The 17,413-nt window shown below is 45.8% G+C and overlaps 2 protein-coding genes across 7 annotated transcripts in view; both read right to left on the bottom strand.

The window, feature by feature from the left end:
* Positions 1-17,413, bottom strand: part of UTP3 (UTP3 small subunit processome component) — a 143,247-nt gene that overhangs the window by 84,282 nt on the left and 41,552 nt on the right. The window lies entirely within an intron of this gene.
* The window catches only part of RUFY3 (RUN and FYVE domain containing 3), a 75,984-nt gene that overhangs the window by 33,691 nt on the left and 24,880 nt on the right, over positions 1-17,413 (bottom strand). Inside the window, exon 1 of one of the 6 annotated variants that reach the window (XM_058667229.1) lies at positions 9,929-10,035. The exons of the other annotated variants lie outside the window; for them this stretch is intronic. The gene's annotated coding sequence lies outside the window, so the exon portion shown is untranslated. Of the gene's footprint in view, positions 1-9,928; positions 10,036-17,413 lie in introns of those variants that run through there. 6 annotated transcript variants of the gene reach the window in all.

Here is a 17,413-nt window from a genome sequence, read left to right on the forward strand (position 1 = left end):
AATAAATTCAACAAGGTTACAGGGTTCAGATTCAAGTCACAAAAATTAATTCTATTTCTGTATAATAGCTTTAATAAACAGTTCAAAAATGAAATAAAATATAACCATATCGGCAACACCAACAAAGGAATACAAATCTTTTCTTTAAAAAATAGCAAGATTTATACATGGAAAACAATAAAACATTGTTAAAGGATTTTAAAAGGGCAAAAGAAATAGATATGCAATGCTCATGAAGTGGCAGACTTGATATCGCTGAAGTGCAAAACTCCTCACATTGACAAACAGATTCAAAAAGTTCCTATCGATTCACCAACTGTCTTTTTACAGAAACTGACAAAATTATTCTAAAATACATATGAAATGCAAGGGACGCAGACGACCAAAACAATCCTAAGAAAGGATAATGTGGGAGGATGCGTACTTCTTGATTTCAAAACTTAAAAACCTACAGTGGTCTATGGCACTTTCACAAGAACAGATACATAGGTTAATGGAATAAAGTATAAAGTCCAGAAATAATCTCACACAAAAGGATTTCTGGCTAAGGTGTCAAGATTACTGGTAAGGAACAGGCTTAACTAACAACAGTAGAACTTTGGGTATCGACATGAAGGAAAAAAATACTCTCAAAATGCATCAGAAATCAAAGTATAAGAAAGCTAACACTCTGCGAGATAACAGGTGTGGTTACTTTGGAAAACAATCTGGTATTTTCACAAAAAAGTTAAACATAAGAGTTACCATCTTTGTTTTGATACTACCTAAAAAATTCAGGCAGTACATATAATCTGAGGGCTCCTTGATTGCTCAATTTACTTCACAGAAATAATTTCAACAGATGTTAAAGGTCCAGACGATGACCTACACAGAGGTAAGCTCTGTGACTTGGAATGGGAGCTGGCTGTTTCACACAGGGTGAAACAGCAGGGTGGTGGTGGTGGTGGTGGTGGGTCCTCTCCCCTTTACGTCTCACCTGTAAAATGTTGGGTGGGGTTGGGGGCGGACCTCCTGTGCTGCTGCATGTCTTGACTGTGCTGTATCAAGAATGAAAAGCACTTGACGCTCTTCCCTGGACTGTTTTCAGGGTGTTTACACAGCTGACCATCATGGCAGAAAAGAGTTTCTTATCAGTTCCTATGAAAGATCCTGAGTTTCATCTCTTTTCCTATGCCTAGCAAATGATCATAACTGTAACAGTTAATGTGACAGTGAACACCACTGTCTGAAGGAATAAACACCCTCTCTTTTTTTCTCGTCTATGAACCGTCATTCAGTAGACAACACTGATGAATTTTTCATGAAATTATATGTAATCAGTCATATTAAAAACAGAATCAAAGACAGCACTGACATGTGGTTGGGCCATAGGAAAAGAGATGAAACTCAGGATCGTAACTTATTTATTCAAAGGAAGGAACAGAAGATGATACTGTCAGGCATTCCTGGACAGAAAAAAGTGCCTTGGTTTTGTTTGGTGTGACCAGACTGACAGGACAGTAGTGTCCCAGGTCTGACAAATTTAAGGCAATTTTTGCTCTCAGGAGACTCTTGGCGTGGGGAGGAGGGGAACAGGGCACATGAAGATTACAGAACAAATGAAAAGCCTTAAGCTCCCTGTTGTGCAAGCCTTAAGTGAATGGCAAGTTGCATGTGGCCCAATCGTGCCATGAGCTTCGTGAAGCCCCTGGCGACATGTAAAGGCTGGCAGGTGGCACAGGTGGACGGCAGAGGGTGGGACCGGCTCTGCACGTGACGTCACGGTAAGGCAGGCTCAGCAGAGGCCGTGCAGAAGCACTCGTGGCAGGCTGGGGAGTACACAGAGGCTGCCAGGACAAAGAGGGAAACACAAGTGATACAGTAAAGTGGAGTCAACCCTCAAGTTTTTAATCTTCATTAGAAGATAGCCCCAATTTCCTGTAGCTCCGTGCTATAATTAGAGAAGGGAAAATGACTGGCTTGGGCAACCTTCATACCTTACAGATGACCAAGTGAGTTACTCTTCACAGAAATTCCACGAGGAAGGAAGGTTAACACATGACAAAACCGAAGGTGTTAATGTGATGAAAATCCACAAGTTACAGCAACGCTACAGACCAGGCACTAGACAACAGCGAGGCTGTTTATGACTGCTGTGAAATTCACAGAAATACACACATGTATTTTTATGTGAGTGATGACATTTATTCTTTTCCCAACAAGCAAATGAAAAACAGCCACAGAAAAATGGTCGGATCTTCATATAATGTCCCTTTTAAACACTTTAACAAATATCTCAAAAATGCAGTGAAAACACATATTAATGCTATTTTACTGAGAATCACAAGCATAAAGATTTCCAGTTATGCCACGGGAAATCAAGCCTAAAGCCAACACTCCCTCTTAATGGAGAACAATTAAAAAGTGGTCAGAAAATTAAAAAGGGGGGAAAAAAGCTGAAAGATGCTGGTGTGGCACGCACCTTCTGTATCATCGCGCATTTGCTCCACCAAATCTGTCAAATCCTCCCAAGAGTCTTTGCAAACAGCAAAAAGAAAGGAAAAGAAAGATACAATGTCATGCAAGCCAAGGAAAAAAAAGTGCTGTTAAAAACAAGATTTCCAAAGGGGTGACTTAAAGGGAAGATTCTGGAACCCTTTCTGCTTCACAGCTGTTAACACTGAAAAGCCGCTGGGGACGCAGCCAGCTGAGCAGTACTCACTCAGCTTTCTAAGCTAAGACTGGGAATCCCCGAGTTTCTAGAAACAAAGATGTGTGCCCCACCAAAAAGCAGCATGGAGCCGGTTTCTACGGAGAATCCAATGAGGGCCCTCCTACCCCACGCACACACATCACATTAACATTAGCCGTGCTCAACGTCTGCTTCGCTCACTTCAGTGGTTCTGAAGAGGTTGTTTCTTCAATTCAGGACAAATGTCAGCATGCAAACAAACTATTTTTTCTTAAAATAACGACAAAAACCTAAATACTTTTTCTAATCCCTCTAATTTTCCTTCTCAACATACAGGCAAGGGATACTGTTCTAAAAATACTGAAATAAATTTTAGTTCACGAAGTCAGATGTTTCAGCAAAGTACATAACTGGCAGGAGGGAGGCAGCTCCCCACATTCAGGAACATTAATATTTCTGTGAAGAACAGTGAATTATTCAGATGAAATAGGCCGAAGGCTATTAATAGCCTCAAATTAATTCAAAGCACGTTTAACTACTAAGTTTGTTCAGGAAAATCTATGAAAAATGCTTTTAGCTTCTGAAGCTGCTTTTGAATTTTGGAATGATTTGTCTATTTAAAAAAATACTTAGAAACTGTTCCACACAGACAAAAACAAAAACACAAACAAAAACCCTGTCAGTGTTGGCTAAGATTTTACAGCAAATTAGTGCTAAAGAGCATTCTGTGTAGACATTTTTGCATATGCTGTTTTCAGATATATTCCATACACAGGATCTTCTACTATAGATGTATTGTGTATAGCCAGATTGCCAAGAATGTACTATTTTAACCATGTACATTAGCAGCCTTACAGACCTGCTCATGTGACCTGGAAAGTCATAGAACATTCCCATTTTGCTGATTTAATAAGAAGCTATACCTGTCAAGTAATAAAAGCCTAACTTATTATGGCAAAAAATAAAAGTCCCCCAGGAGCTGCACAGGGAAAACTCTGGAAAGTGAATGCCAAGGTCAGGATGCATGGTGAGCACTGGGGCGCTTTGGCATGTGAGGCAAGAGGCACTCTTCTGTGCCAACCATACTTCCACCTGCTCTTTAAAACCAAGGTTAAATTTATAAGCATCACAGTGAATCAGGAGACCCCTCTGCTCACAGCAGGGTGAAAGGTGTTCTTTCCTGCTAAGAAGTCTCCACATCCCTTAGGATCCTCAGGAGTTTACTGCAATAAACAGATCTCACATCACGCTTTTTTAATTCCCAAACAAGGATCTGTAAAAGATTAAGACTTGTGCCTTAGAATATACCCAAAAGATTCCACATCAACAAGAGCCGCGTGGCCACACGGTCCACTCTGGTCTCTTCCAGCACATTCTGTTCCTGCAGAGATCACACTTGCTTGCTTTCAACAGGTTTTGCCTGGTCTAAAAAAACCTGTATTTACATAGTTGGTATCACAATAATCCCCATCTACAAATGACAGAGAGAAGCATTCTAAGAGATGGCTAGTTGACAACATTACAGGGGTCTAGATTAAAACTCTGCTGCACAAGGGTACTACAAATAGTTTGTGGGAAAACTGAATGACTAGATATAAACAGAATAAGTGCATGTCAGTTCCCTCCCTAAGTGCCATCAGGTTCAACACTCTGGGGTCATGGATGGCAACAGACATTTACTCCATCCCAAAGAACCATTCTTAAGAATTTAATGTCAACTCAGTCTTATTTTACATTTTTAGCAGAAGAAAAATGGATGCTTTTTTAAGACTAGGAAACAGAGTCAGAAAGGATTGAATCAAGACTTTAAAGGGGGCCTGGCACGCTGGCTTAGTGCATATATCCTCGTCTTGAATGAAGGCATCAGGATCCCTTACAGACACCATTTTGTGTCCCGGCTGTGCCACTTCCCATCCAGCTTCCTGCCTGTGGCCAGGGAAAGCCCGCCTGGGAGACCCTGAAGAAGCTCCTGGCTCCTGGCTTCAGATTGGCTCAGCTCTGGCCATTTAGGCCACTGGGGGATTGAACCAGCAGGTGGAAGATCTGTCTCTATCTTCTCTCTGTAACTCTGACATTCCAATAAAAATAAATAAACCTTAAAAAAAAAAAAAAGTGGACCCCAGTGGCGTGGCCTAGCAGCTAAAGTCCTCACCTTGAATGCCCCAGGATCCCATATGGGCACCGGTTCTATTCCCGGCAGTTCCACTTCCCATCCAGCTCCCTGCTTGTGGCCTGGGAAAGCAGTTGAGGACGGCCCAAAGCTTTGGGACCCTGCACCGGTGTGGGAGACCCGGAAGAGGTTCCAGGTTCCTGGCTTCGGATTGGCGCAGCATTGGCCGTTGCAGCTCACTTGGGGAGTGAATCATCGGATGGAAGATCTTCCTCTCTGTCTCTCCTCCTCTGTGTATATCTGACATTCCAATAAAATAAATAAAATTAAAAAAAAAAAAAAAGACATTAAAGTGGTTGCCGAAGAGTTATCACAGACTCTCGCCAGATTATTCCTGGCTGATGGGAAGGACAAGCAAGGCGCTGGCCGCTAAGGACTCTCCGGTGAAGCTGTGGCTTTTTTCTTTTCTTTTCTTTTCTTTTCTTTTCTTTTCTTTTCTTTTCTTTTCTTTTCTTTTCTTTTCTTTCTTTCCCTCTTTTTTTTTTTAAGATTTATTGGAAAAGCAGATATACAGAGAGAAACATCATCCATCCAGTGATTCACTCCCCAACCAGCGCCATGACTAGAGCTGAGTTGATCAGACCCAGGAGCCTGGAGTCTCGCGGGTCTCCCACACAGGTGCAGGGTCCCCAGGCTTTGGGCCATCCACGACTGCTTTCCCAGGCCACAAGCAGGGAGCTGGATTGGAAGTGGAGCAGCCAGGACACGAACCGGCGCCCATGCGGGATCCCAATGCATGCAAGGCGAGGACTTTAGCCACTAGGCTATGGTGCTGGGCCCCTGAAAGGGGCTTTTTTTCAAACTGTCATCTTACCCTTCTTCTTGCCTCAAACTACATCTTGTTCAGGCATGTTATAACAAGTCAGTGTGAGTTTTTTAATACACGTTAAAAAAAAAAAATCCATGCACTGAGTTTTTTTTAATCACATTATCCGTGAACTTTTTTGAAGGCCCTTGGAGACAATGCATAATTCAGAGCTGCACTATCCGTATTGTGCTACATGGATATCGTGAACATCAAAGCAGCGGGTGAAGGAGGAGTGTCCAGTCACCCTGGCTAGGCAGCTGGCTGTAGCTGCCCTCCAGAGGTTGCATCAGGGAGGAAGGAGCAGCCAGCTGGGAAAGGCAGAGCCCACTGGGGCATGTGTGGGGCTTGAGACCTGTGGCTGGCACTCTGCTCCAAACGCCTGGCCTAACTGCTTCAGAATGCCGCACGGGCAAGAATCTAGGGACCTTCATTTTGAGATGCACGAGCAAAAAGACTTTTTTGGTCACAAGATTAAGAGACAAAGCTGGAACCCACAAGGGTTCCCATCAGAATGCAGAGCTTATTTGAGGTTTGCTTCGCTAACTTTTGACCATCATCCTGTTTCCGATCTAAGAATGAATGAATCACTACACTACTGTCTCTAGGGAAATTTACATGGTACTGGAACCTGTTTGTTTATTTACTGAGGCCATCCAGGCCTGCTGAGGTCTTGGCCACACCTTCCGGTGGGCGGTACCAGCATTGCCCACCCATTTTCTACTTAATTAAGAGACCACCAATGGGGAACATCTTACCTGTAGGTTCCCTGCCCAACAAGGAGGGGTCAGGGAAGGCTTAAAATCCCAAGACCCTTCCTCAAACCTTCTTCCTCCTCTCCTTTTCCTTTAGAGAGGCACCCCACCTCCCAGCTTTTCGGAGGTAGTTTCCCCTTCCCTCCCTTCCCTGCTCACCTGGTCCCTTCGCAAATAAACTTTTCTGTCTGCAACAGATTCCCGGCTTTTTATTTCTATGCTAAGCTGAGGAAAGAACCCATCGGGCATTTCTGGTAACATTTACTTTTAAAAGAGTTATTTCTTTTTATTGGGAAGGCAGATACACTGAGAGGAGGAGAGACAGCGAGAAAGATCTTCCATGTGACGGTTCACTCCCCAAGTGGATGCAACGGCTGGTGGAGCTGAGCCAATCTGAAGCCAGGAGCCAGGAGCCTGTTCCAGGTCTCCCGCACAGGTGCAGGGTCCCAAGGCTTTGGACTGACCTGCTTTCTCAGGCCACAAGCAGGGAGCTGGATAGAAGTGGAGCAGCTGGGATACAAACTAGCGTCCATATGGGATCCCAGAGCAGTCAAGGTGAGGACTTTAACCACTAGGCTACTAGCTGGGCCCCTGGAAGCTATTTATAAACATGGTGACTATATGAGGGCAGTGGAAGAAGTGACTCAAAGAGTGACCCCACCATCCTGGACTCAGGGAAGCTTTGAATGCCTGCTTTATCCTGTACTACCTTAAATCCCCTAGGTCTCAGTCCCCAACACCTGGTTACTCAGCACTACCGTAAACTTCCTAGATCTCAACCCCCTTAAGGCCTATTTGCCTAATTAAGCTTAATGACCTTCAGGTTTAAGCTATGCGCTCCACCAATCACCTGAGGCATTTATCCCTGTGTCCACTCACCACTGTATCTGCCACTCCCTGACCTGGTGCCCCCCATGCCCACCTTGAGGTGGGCACCTTTAGAGAGGCCTCTTCCCTTTGTTTTCTCAATCCTTGTGCTCTCTGTCTCTCTCTTTCCCTCATGCTGTCTTTCTCACCACTCTGCTCCTTTCTGCTCCGCTCCCCCACTCTCCCTGCCCCATGCTACCTCCCTTGCTCAAACAGTGGCCTCTCTGTGTGCCTCTAGCTGTGTCTGGAGTCTCTGGTTTGTGGAAAAAGCTCCGAGGCAGCAATTTAGTGTGGTCTATCTTTGACACTGAGACAGGGTCAGGATGCTGTTGATCTATGCTTTGCTGCAAAATCTCCCTTCTTGACACAGTCTCAGCCACCAAGGTACAATCAAGCTCTACAAGGCCTGCGATTATTCTGTCTAGCTGAGACAGTGAATCTTTGATTTAGAGTGTTAATTTTTAGAAGTTTATTATAGTTTCTTGGTGGACTGACCTTCCTGATGGATTGAGGAGCTGCGGTAAATTATAAGTACCTGGCACATCACAAGTACTCAGTATCAACTTCACAGTGTTAAGAAACCCAAGTGTGCTCTGCATTATGGTTAGGCTACAGCTGTGAGTGTATTTGCTGTGACTTCAAAAGAGGGAGAGGAAGAGAGATAATGAACAGCTTTTTTAGAAATCAACTAACCTGGGCCTGGTATTGTGGCTTAGCAAGTCAAGCCGCCTTCTGTGCAGCCAGCATCTCATGCGGCATTGGTTTGGGTCCTGCTGCTACACTTCTGAATCTGCTCCTAGCTAATGTGCCTGGGAAAGTGGCAGAAGATGACCCAAGTGTTTGGGTCCCTAATCTCACATGGGGGGGCTCCAAGGAAGTGCCTGCACCCTGGCTCTGACCTGCCCAACCCCGGCCATTTGGGCCATTTAGGAAGTGTACAAAAATGAAACATCGCTCCCTGTCTCTTCCTCTAACTAAGGCTTTTCAATAAATAAAAATAGATCTTTAAAAAATCAACAAAGCTAAATATTAAATATAGGTTAAAAATTGGCCAACTTAAATAGACTAAATGACAACTTTTAATGAGAAGGTGCCAGTAAACTAATAATAACATGATTAAGTTGGAAACATGATAGCATTTGCAAAGAAATTGCCAAGCTAATTTTCATTAATGCCAAAGAGGTTCACCAGTGACATGTGCCACAGCTAATCTTCCCACAGTGTACTAAGAATGGAAATAGCAGTGAAGAGTTGCAGATGGTCCCAGAAAAAGTAATTAGTAAGTAATTAATAACACCTAGACCACCTAATGACAACTGAATACTGTGGTTAGCAAGGACTCTGCTAAGGCAAGAGAAGTCACAGAGATGAACGATTCCTAGACACGGACTTTGAGGAGACATAAATAACTGTGACAGCCAGCCAGAAAGGAAGTGATATTAGAGCAATGGCTGAGGAGAAACCAGGTCCCAGAGGAGGTGAGCACCAGGTGGCAATGGCAGGCTGAGCCTGACTGGGGTGAGGGGACTGCAGGGCGGCTGCATGCTGGGACGGGAAAGGCGCAGGAAACAGGCAACCCGTCCAGCTGCACTGCCTTCTTGTCTGGATGGCTGCACTGCCAGAGGTAATGTTTATGCTAGAATGGAGCCAGGGAGGGGCCGGCATAGCATATTGCCATTGGTTCTAGTCCCAGCTGCTCCACCTTCCCTTCCAGCTCCCCGCTTGTGGCCTGGAAAAGCAGTCAAGGACTGCTTAAAGCCTTGGGACCTGTGTGGGAGACCTAGAAGAGGCTCTGGGCTCCTGGCTTCAGATCCCCTCAACTTTGGCTACTGCAGCCACTTGGGAGTGAACCAACAGATGGAAAGTCTCTCTTTCTGTGTCTCCTCTAAAATAATAATAAATCTTGAAAAAAAATGGAGTCAGGAAGGTGCTCCCTACAGGACTGGATGGACACTGTGGGATTCAAAGCTAAGTGTAGCCCAGCTAACACACACCTTTAGGCGGCAGGAGCTGCAGGATTCACAGGACACTGTGACCAGTTACGTTGCTTTAATACAGATCCAATATTGCCACTGAGGGCGTGTGCTTTCAGCAGAGTGGTTAAAATGCCTGTGTCCCACACTGGAGTGCGTGGACTGGGTTCCCGGCTCCTGCTCCTGCCAGCACAGACCCCGGAAGGCAGCAGTGCCTTCTCCCAGGCAGAACTCTGTACCCAGGCTAAGGAACCTCACAATTGGAGTTAGTACTTATCTAATCTACATCAGCATTTAGTTTTGGAAAACATGGCATTATCTCTGTCATCAATTTAGGATGAAGGACTTTCAAGTGTTAGAAGCTGACAACTACGAGTTCATGGGAACTAAGACAGGCACAAGTTCAAGACTGGCGTAGGTGCTCTGCTCTGAGATCCAGAAGAGGCCCCTGGAGGAAGACGGCAGTGCGCTGGGGTTCGGATTGGTACAGGTGACCCAGGGCAGGTGGGAGGAAAGAGAAAGCGGGAGTGACATGGGCGGCCTGCAGGGCAGTCACCCCGGCTCGGGGCACCCAGAGCTCCTTGGGAGGTTAGACAGGGGCTGGGGTGGCACGCACAGACCTGCTGATATCCTCCAACAAGACGAAGGATTTTATAAATTCCTGTAGGCCACGCGAGTAAAACTTACCTTGAAAGCCAGGTTACCGTCACGACAGCACAACAAGCAGGAACAGACCTTGTCTAAGGAACTTTGCCCTGGAGCTTACTGAGGCTAGATTAAAGCTGCAGCCATCTCGAATCTGAAAGGCTCACAGAACCTGCCTTGTGTACACGTCACAACTCACAGGACCTGACAGTGGGGGGGGGGGGGTTGTAACTAGCCAGGGGCAACAACTGTTCCTTAATCTCACGGGGCCTGATTATAGAGGAGGGGAGGAGGGCAGGCAGGGCACAAAGGACAACAGGACTCCACCAGGTAGAGGCTCCCAGCCACACCTGGACATGAACACATCAAACGGAGTGCTTTTCCGGCTGGCTCCAGGGGTCACCAGGGACCCTCGCTGCAGGCTACCTTTAGACACCCATGACAACAAAACATGCCAGTAGCTAAACACAGGTGTGGGACCTGGAGCTACTCAGAATGTCTGTTAGAAAGATTGTTTCTGCTGCTCACTGAGTGAGAAACATGGCCACAACAGCCACGGGGCCCAGCACCGTGGCCTAGCGGCTAAAGTCTTTGCCTTGAATGCGCTGGCATCCCATATGGGCGCCGGTTCTAATACCGGCAGCCCTGCTTCCCATCCAGCTCCCTGCTTGTGGCCTGGGAAAGCAGTCGAGGGCGGCCCAAAGCCTTGGGACCCTGCACCCGCGTGGGAGACCGGAAGAGGATATGGGCTCCTGGCTTCCGGTCGGCGCACCACCAGGTGTTGCAGTCACTTGGGGAATGAATCATCGGATGAAAGATATTTCTCTCTGTCTCTCCTCCTCTCTGTATATTTGACCTTGCAATAAAAATAAAATAAATGTTAAAAGAAAAGAAAAGAGAAAAAGACGGCACGCAAGGCACTGGTAGACTACGAAAATCACACGGACAGGGGAACGAAAACCCACCATTTCCATGAAGCATTTTGTTCGGGGAGACTGGGATAGTAGCAATACTGCTTATAGACTATGTGAAAGATACAAACAGTGAACATCATGAAATTCACCCATAATTCCATTATACAAGTTTATATTTTTGGTGCATTTCAATTTACTTGTGCTTACGCATATTCTGCTTGAAAAAAATTGTGATCACATTATATATGAGGTTTGGAATACAGCACTGAAAAACAATTATACTCAAAACATTAATCTATGCCAGTCAATCTTCCAGAATAAGTTTTTCTGTGTGTTGTACAAATGTTCACGAATAACGTCATGGTTCTGCCTTTCTTTGTTTGAATGCTGTGATGAGCACGCACATGGAACTCTTGGGGCTGTCTCATTATTTTCTTGGGATAAATGTCCGATACAGTGGATTTTTTTGTTTTGTTTTTTGGTTTTTGGTGGTTTTTTTTTTTTTTTTTTTAACTTTACTTGGAAGAGTTATATATATATAGAGAGAGACTGAAAGATCTTTCATTCTCTGGGGTAATCCCCAAATGGCTGCAATGGCCAGAACTGGGCCAGTCAGAAAGTAGGAGCCAGGAGCTTCTTCTCGGTATCCCATGGATGCAGGGATCCAAGGCCTTGGCCCCCTCCACTGCTTTCTCAGGCCATCATCAGGGAGCTGGATTGGAAGTGGAGCAGTCAGGACGAAAACCAGCGTTCATATAGGATGCCAGCACTACAGGTAGAGTGTTACCCTGCCCATCAGCTCTGTAAAGTCCCCCAGCTCACACTGATAAAGTGATCTAATGCTGCCTTTCTTTTCTTTTTAAAGATTTATTTATTTTTACTGGAAAGTCAGATATATAGAGAGAAGAGACAGAAAGATCTTCCGCCCACCGATCCACTCCCCAAGAGGCCACAACGGCCGGAGCTGAGCTGAGTCGATCCGAATCCAAAGCCAGGAGCCTCTTCTGGTCTCCCACACAGGTGCAGGGTCCCAAGGCCTTGGGCTGTCCTCGAGTGCTTTCCCAGGCCACAAGCAGGGAGCTGGATGGCAAGTGGTGCTGCTGGGACCAGAACTGACCAGAACTGGCACCCAGATGGGATTTCAGTATGTGCAAGGCAAGGACTTAAGCTGCCTGGCTACTGCGCCATGCCCCTAATGCTGCCTTTCAAATAAATACATATCTCTTAAAAACAAACAAATAAAAAAACACTTCAAAGTACAAATTAAAATGTGTGTAATGAGAAAAGGCATTCCAATAGTATTTTCTTTTTTTTTTAATAAGATTTATTTTTTTTACAAAGTCAGATATACACAGAGGAGGAGAGACAGAGAGGAAGATCTTCCATACGATGATTCACTCCCCAGTAAGCCGCAACGGGCCGATGTGCGCACCGATCCGATGCCGGGAACCAGGAACCTCTTCCAGGTCTCCCACGTGGGTGCAGGGTCCCAATGCATTGGGCCGTCCTCGACTGCTTTCCCAGGCCACAAGCAGGGAGCTGGATGGGAAGTGGGGCTACTGGTATTAGAACCGGCGCCCATATGGGATCCCGGGGCATTCAGGGCAAGGACTTTAGCCGCTAGGCCGTGCCGCCAGGCCCAATAGTATTTTCTTTTATAATGAATTATTTCTGGAGCTACAAGGAATTACTGAGTTTACCTAAAGCTTGTTGGTTATTTACTGTAAATAACACACCATTTTATAAGATCTTCTGAAGGATTCTTAAAAAAAGAGAGATAGTTTTGCCCTAAAGAAGTTTATAGGTAATTTAAGAAATGAGGGCCTGGTGCAACGGCTTGATTGGTTAATCCTCCCTTGCAAGCTAGGATTCCATATGGATGTTGATTTGTGTCCTGGCTGCTCCATTTCCCACCCAGCTCCCTGCTTATGGCCTGAGAAAGCAGCAGAGGACGGCCCAAAGCCTTGGGACCCTGCACCCACGTGGGAATCCCGCAGGAAACTCCTGGCTTTGGATCAGCTCAGCTCTGGCCCTTGAGATCATTTGGTGAGTGAACCAGGGGATGGAAGAGCTTTCAGTCTCTCCTCCCCTGTGTAAAAATTCCTTTCCAATAAAAATAAGTAACTCGAGGGATCACAGAAAATGAACAGAGTGTGATTCCAAGCATATTCAAACAACTGACCTAGTACGTGGGGATTCAGCAGAGGCAGGAGCCACGGGGGCAGGGGTCACGAAGAGACTTTCCTGTCGACTCTCAGGAGGGAGTCGGAACAGCTGCGGTTCTGGTGAGGTACAAAATCAACAGCCTGGCTGAACAGGGAAGTATTTTTAAAATGAGTTTGAAGAAACACTGCATTGGGACCGGCGCAGTCGCGTAGCGGCTGAAGTCCTCTCTTTGCACGTGCCTTGGGACCCTGCATCCGCGTGGGAGACCCGGAAGAGAGTCCGTGCTCCTAGCTCTGGATTGGCTCAACTCCGGCGGTTGTGGCCGCTTGGAGAGTGAATCAGTGGACGGAAGATCTTCCTCTGTCTCTCCTCCTCTCTGTATATCTGACTTTCCAGTAAAAATAAATAAATATTTAAAAAAAAGACACTGCATAAATGAAACCATCCAAAGAAGGGCATGGGAGAGCTTGTTCAAAGTATGAGGATTTGGATCAGGCATTTGGCACAGTGGGTTAAGTTGCCACTTGGGGTGCCTGCATCCCAAACTGGGGTTCCTGGTTCAAGTCCTAGCTACTCTGAGCTGCTTCTGACGCAGTTTCCAGTTCATGCGCACCCTGGGAGGCAGCAGCGGACCCTGCCATCATGTGGCAGACGTGAACGGAGCTCCAGGATCGGGGGTTCCGCCTGCCCCTCTACAGCTGCTGAGGATATTGGGGGACTAAACCTGCACCTGGAAGATTTGATCCTGTCTCTGCCTTTCAAAAAAAGGGGAAAAAAAACCCCAGAATTTGATGTAGTTATCTCAACTAATACATAATTATTAGCACGATTGATACTTTTCATATCATTAAAAAACATTTACTAATTACTTATTTGAAAGGCACAATTACAGAGACACAGGGATGGAGAAGGAGATCCTCCATCTGCTGCTTCACCACCCCCACCCCCCGTAGCTGCAGAGACTGGAGCTAGGCTGGGCTGAAGCCAGGAGCCAGGAGTTTCTTCCAGGCCTCCACGTTGTACAAAGCCTAAGAACCTGTTCACCTTTTGTTGCTCTGCCAGGTGTATTGGCAGGGCACTAAATCAAAAGTGGAACAGCCAGGATTTGAACCAGTGTCCACATGGGGGTGCCAGTGCTACAGAGAGCAGAGTGACCTGCCAAGCCACAATCTGGCCTCTCATATAATTTTTGTGTATCTTTTTGAGGACCATTTTAAACAAAGCATACAGAGAGGCCCTGGGACAGCAGGGTCAGTTTTTGCATCACACCATTTGTGATGTTTGGCAGGGTCTGCTCAAATATGTAAACACTCCCATACAGTGTTTCATAAAAGTGAATCGATAGGGCCCGGCGGCTTGGCCTAGCGGCTGAAGTCCTTGTCTTGAACGCCCCGGGATCCCATGTGGGCGCCGGTTCTGGTCCCGGCAGCTCCACTTCCCATCCAGCTCCCTGCTTGTGGCCTGGGAAAGCAGTCGAGGACGGCCCAATGCACTGGGACCCTGCACCCGCGTGTGGGAGACGTGGAGGAGGTTCCTGGTTCCCGACATCGGATCGGTGCGCACCGGCCCGTTGCGGCTCACTTGGGGAGTGAATCATCAGACGGAAGATCTTCCTTCTGTCTCTCCTCCTCTCTGTATATCTGACTTTGTAAAAAAAATAAATCTTATAAAAAAAAGTGAATGGATAAAGGAAAGAAAAATGAGTGGACAAAAAGCACAGGTCCAGTTTAACTGAAAGTAATCACCACCAATGTCCCAAATGCCATGTTTTTATTTTCATTTGGATGGCTGCTGGAGTTGAGCTGAATGGCCTATGCTGTTTCCAACTAGAAGTGTGTCACCAGGGACTGGGGAGAAAGGCTTCTTCACACGCAGGTCTGTGGTTGGACTGGCTGGCTTCAAGCACAGGTGTGCTGCTTATGGTTTGAGCCATGGGATGCCCTAGTTTGCATGGCACTTAGAGTCACTCTACATCCCCGAGTATCCATTTTCCATTTGTAATCAGAGAATAACAACAGTTGTAGCGAGGATTAAATAATGCATGTATAACAGAAACGTTTCATCACAAAGAAAGTGGTCAAAGAACGGCAGTTTCCTCAACCTGCTCACATTCTCCACAGAGGTCTCCGCTCAGGGCAGCTGGGCCCTGAAACTGCGCCCCTGTACAGGAAGCACAAGCCTGCTTTCAGGAAGACTCATCTGACAATTTTACAAGGGATGGACTGCAACAGGAGTGGACACAGGTTTGGGAAAAAGCTGAGAAGCAGGTGTGACAAGATTAGATCCTTGTAGCTGTAGAACTGCACTCAAAAGACAGACGGACGCAGGATGGGGCGCACACACCTGCTCTAGCCCTAAACACGCATGACACTGTCTACACAGACATAACCAGATACTGACACAGATGACTTTACACACACCTGCTCTAGGCCTAAACACGCATGACACTGTCTACACAGACATAACCAGATACTGACACAGATGACTTTACACACACACATGAACACACAAACAGGAAGGGGACATTTATAGTAACATGTATAATAAAAATAATTGCAGTTCTGAACTTTGATCAACTTTAGCTAAGTGTTTTCATTTAAGAAATCTTGAGTATTCTATGTCTACAACTTACTTGCTTACATGCTTACTATCAAAATAAGGGAAGAGTTACACATAACTAAATGAAGACAGAAAACTAATCATAAATTACATGCTTATAGTACTCAATATTAAGAGTATTGGCTGACTTATTTTTCTGTTAATTGGAAGAAAAAAATGGTTCTTATTAATAGAATAGCAATTTTTAAAAGACTATAGTGAATTCATGCTTGTGAAGTCTATCAGTAAACTGCCACTTGGCTTCCTCCTAGCAAAACATCCATCGGACCATGCGCTGTTTGCATATAAGCTGTACCGTCACCCAGTAGAATGAGGTTGCATTAACATACAGCGTTTGTTACATAAGTCAGAGTGTAATAGTAAACGCCAGGGAAGTGATCTCAGTCCTACAGGCTTCCTGCAGTCACCAGATGAAAAACACTTTTCACTTCATCTAAGGGATCAGAGTATCCTCAGTGTATTCCCTAGTGAATGGGAGAGCCAGCTCTGACCGCACCCATGCCATCCTTGGGGTCACGAGTACTCTAAATGCTGTCTGTATTTGACTTGTGTTCCAGTTCCTACGAAACGGGGTGACCTTGTGCAACTCAGGAGTTTATACTTGTTATACATCAGCCTCTTTACCTCGACAGTTAACACAAAGGGGCAAGAACTGCCTAGTGTTTACAGTCTCTCGGACTAAATATTCAACAGGGGTGCCTGATGGATATCACAGCAAAGTAGCACACCCTGAATGTACTGCACTCACAGCTGTTTCCTATGGACTCTTTTACACGCAACAACACAAATGTCAGACATTCTAAGTGAACACCAAAGCAAATTCAACCACCCGGGGAAAACCATGATTGTGCAAACACTGCACATGGGAATTCTGCCGCCAGCTGCGATCATCCGCAGTAACCTGCAAATCAAACTCTTGGGCAAGGGCTCTTTCCTCGATGTGTTCTGTTCCATACAGACTGTCCTCAGCCTGGTTCTCATTATCTGTGCTTCAGAAGGAGTCGAGTTATCCCAAAGCTTACAAAGTTATCTGTGTAAAACCCAGTGTGTTCAACTGCATTAAACTGATTGTGCACCAACTTCTCAATGTCAGATTTCCAATCTCTAAGAGTGTTAATAGAAAAGCACAGGTCTTGATAAATGAGTTTCATTTTCACCCCATTTTAAAAATACAGATTGTTACGCTATAGATCATACTTCGGGTGTCACTCAAGAGCCCGTGTGTTACAGTCTTGTGTTAATGGTGCTGAGAGGGCAGACACTGAAAGTTGGTTATGCACACAGCAGCGTGGTGGGAGGTCTGTGGGACACGGAAGGCAGGCCCTCGGGAAGCAGGCCCTCTGGAGGTGGTGCTCAGGACACGGTTGGTTCTAGAAGCTGAGCAGCAGTCCTGCAGTACAGCACAGCAGGCAGAGCAGGCGCCTGGGACATCAGCATCCGCTGAGTGCCAGTTCTGCTTCCTGGCTCACCAATGAGCCCTGCTTCTGCAGACACGTCCTGCCTTAGCCATCAGCTACCCTTTCACCTGACCTTAAAGATGAGACTGCCTGACCTCAAACCTAACCCTCCAAAACTCCGAGCTCAACAAAACTGTCTCTCTTTATAGTTTCCTCCGATTTCATGAAAGAGATGAAAAGCAACTCCCAATCAAGGCAATGATAAAACATGAATTTAAACTGCTCACATTCACCAGAGACTAATAATTCATTTAGACTATTCCATAAGGTTAAATATAAAGTAAAAATAAAAATTAACATGGTAATAGAGTGAAGTGGCTCATGGGTTGTTGTTGTAATGTAGTGGTTGAGCCGGCCCCTGCAATGCCAGC

The sequence above is a fragment of the Ochotona princeps genome, chromosome 7, assembly GCF_030435755.1.
Source record: "Ochotona princeps isolate mOchPri1 chromosome 7, mOchPri1.hap1, whole genome shotgun sequence".
In the NCBI taxonomy this organism is placed as follows: Eukaryota; Metazoa; Chordata; class Mammalia; order Lagomorpha; family Ochotonidae; genus Ochotona; species Ochotona princeps.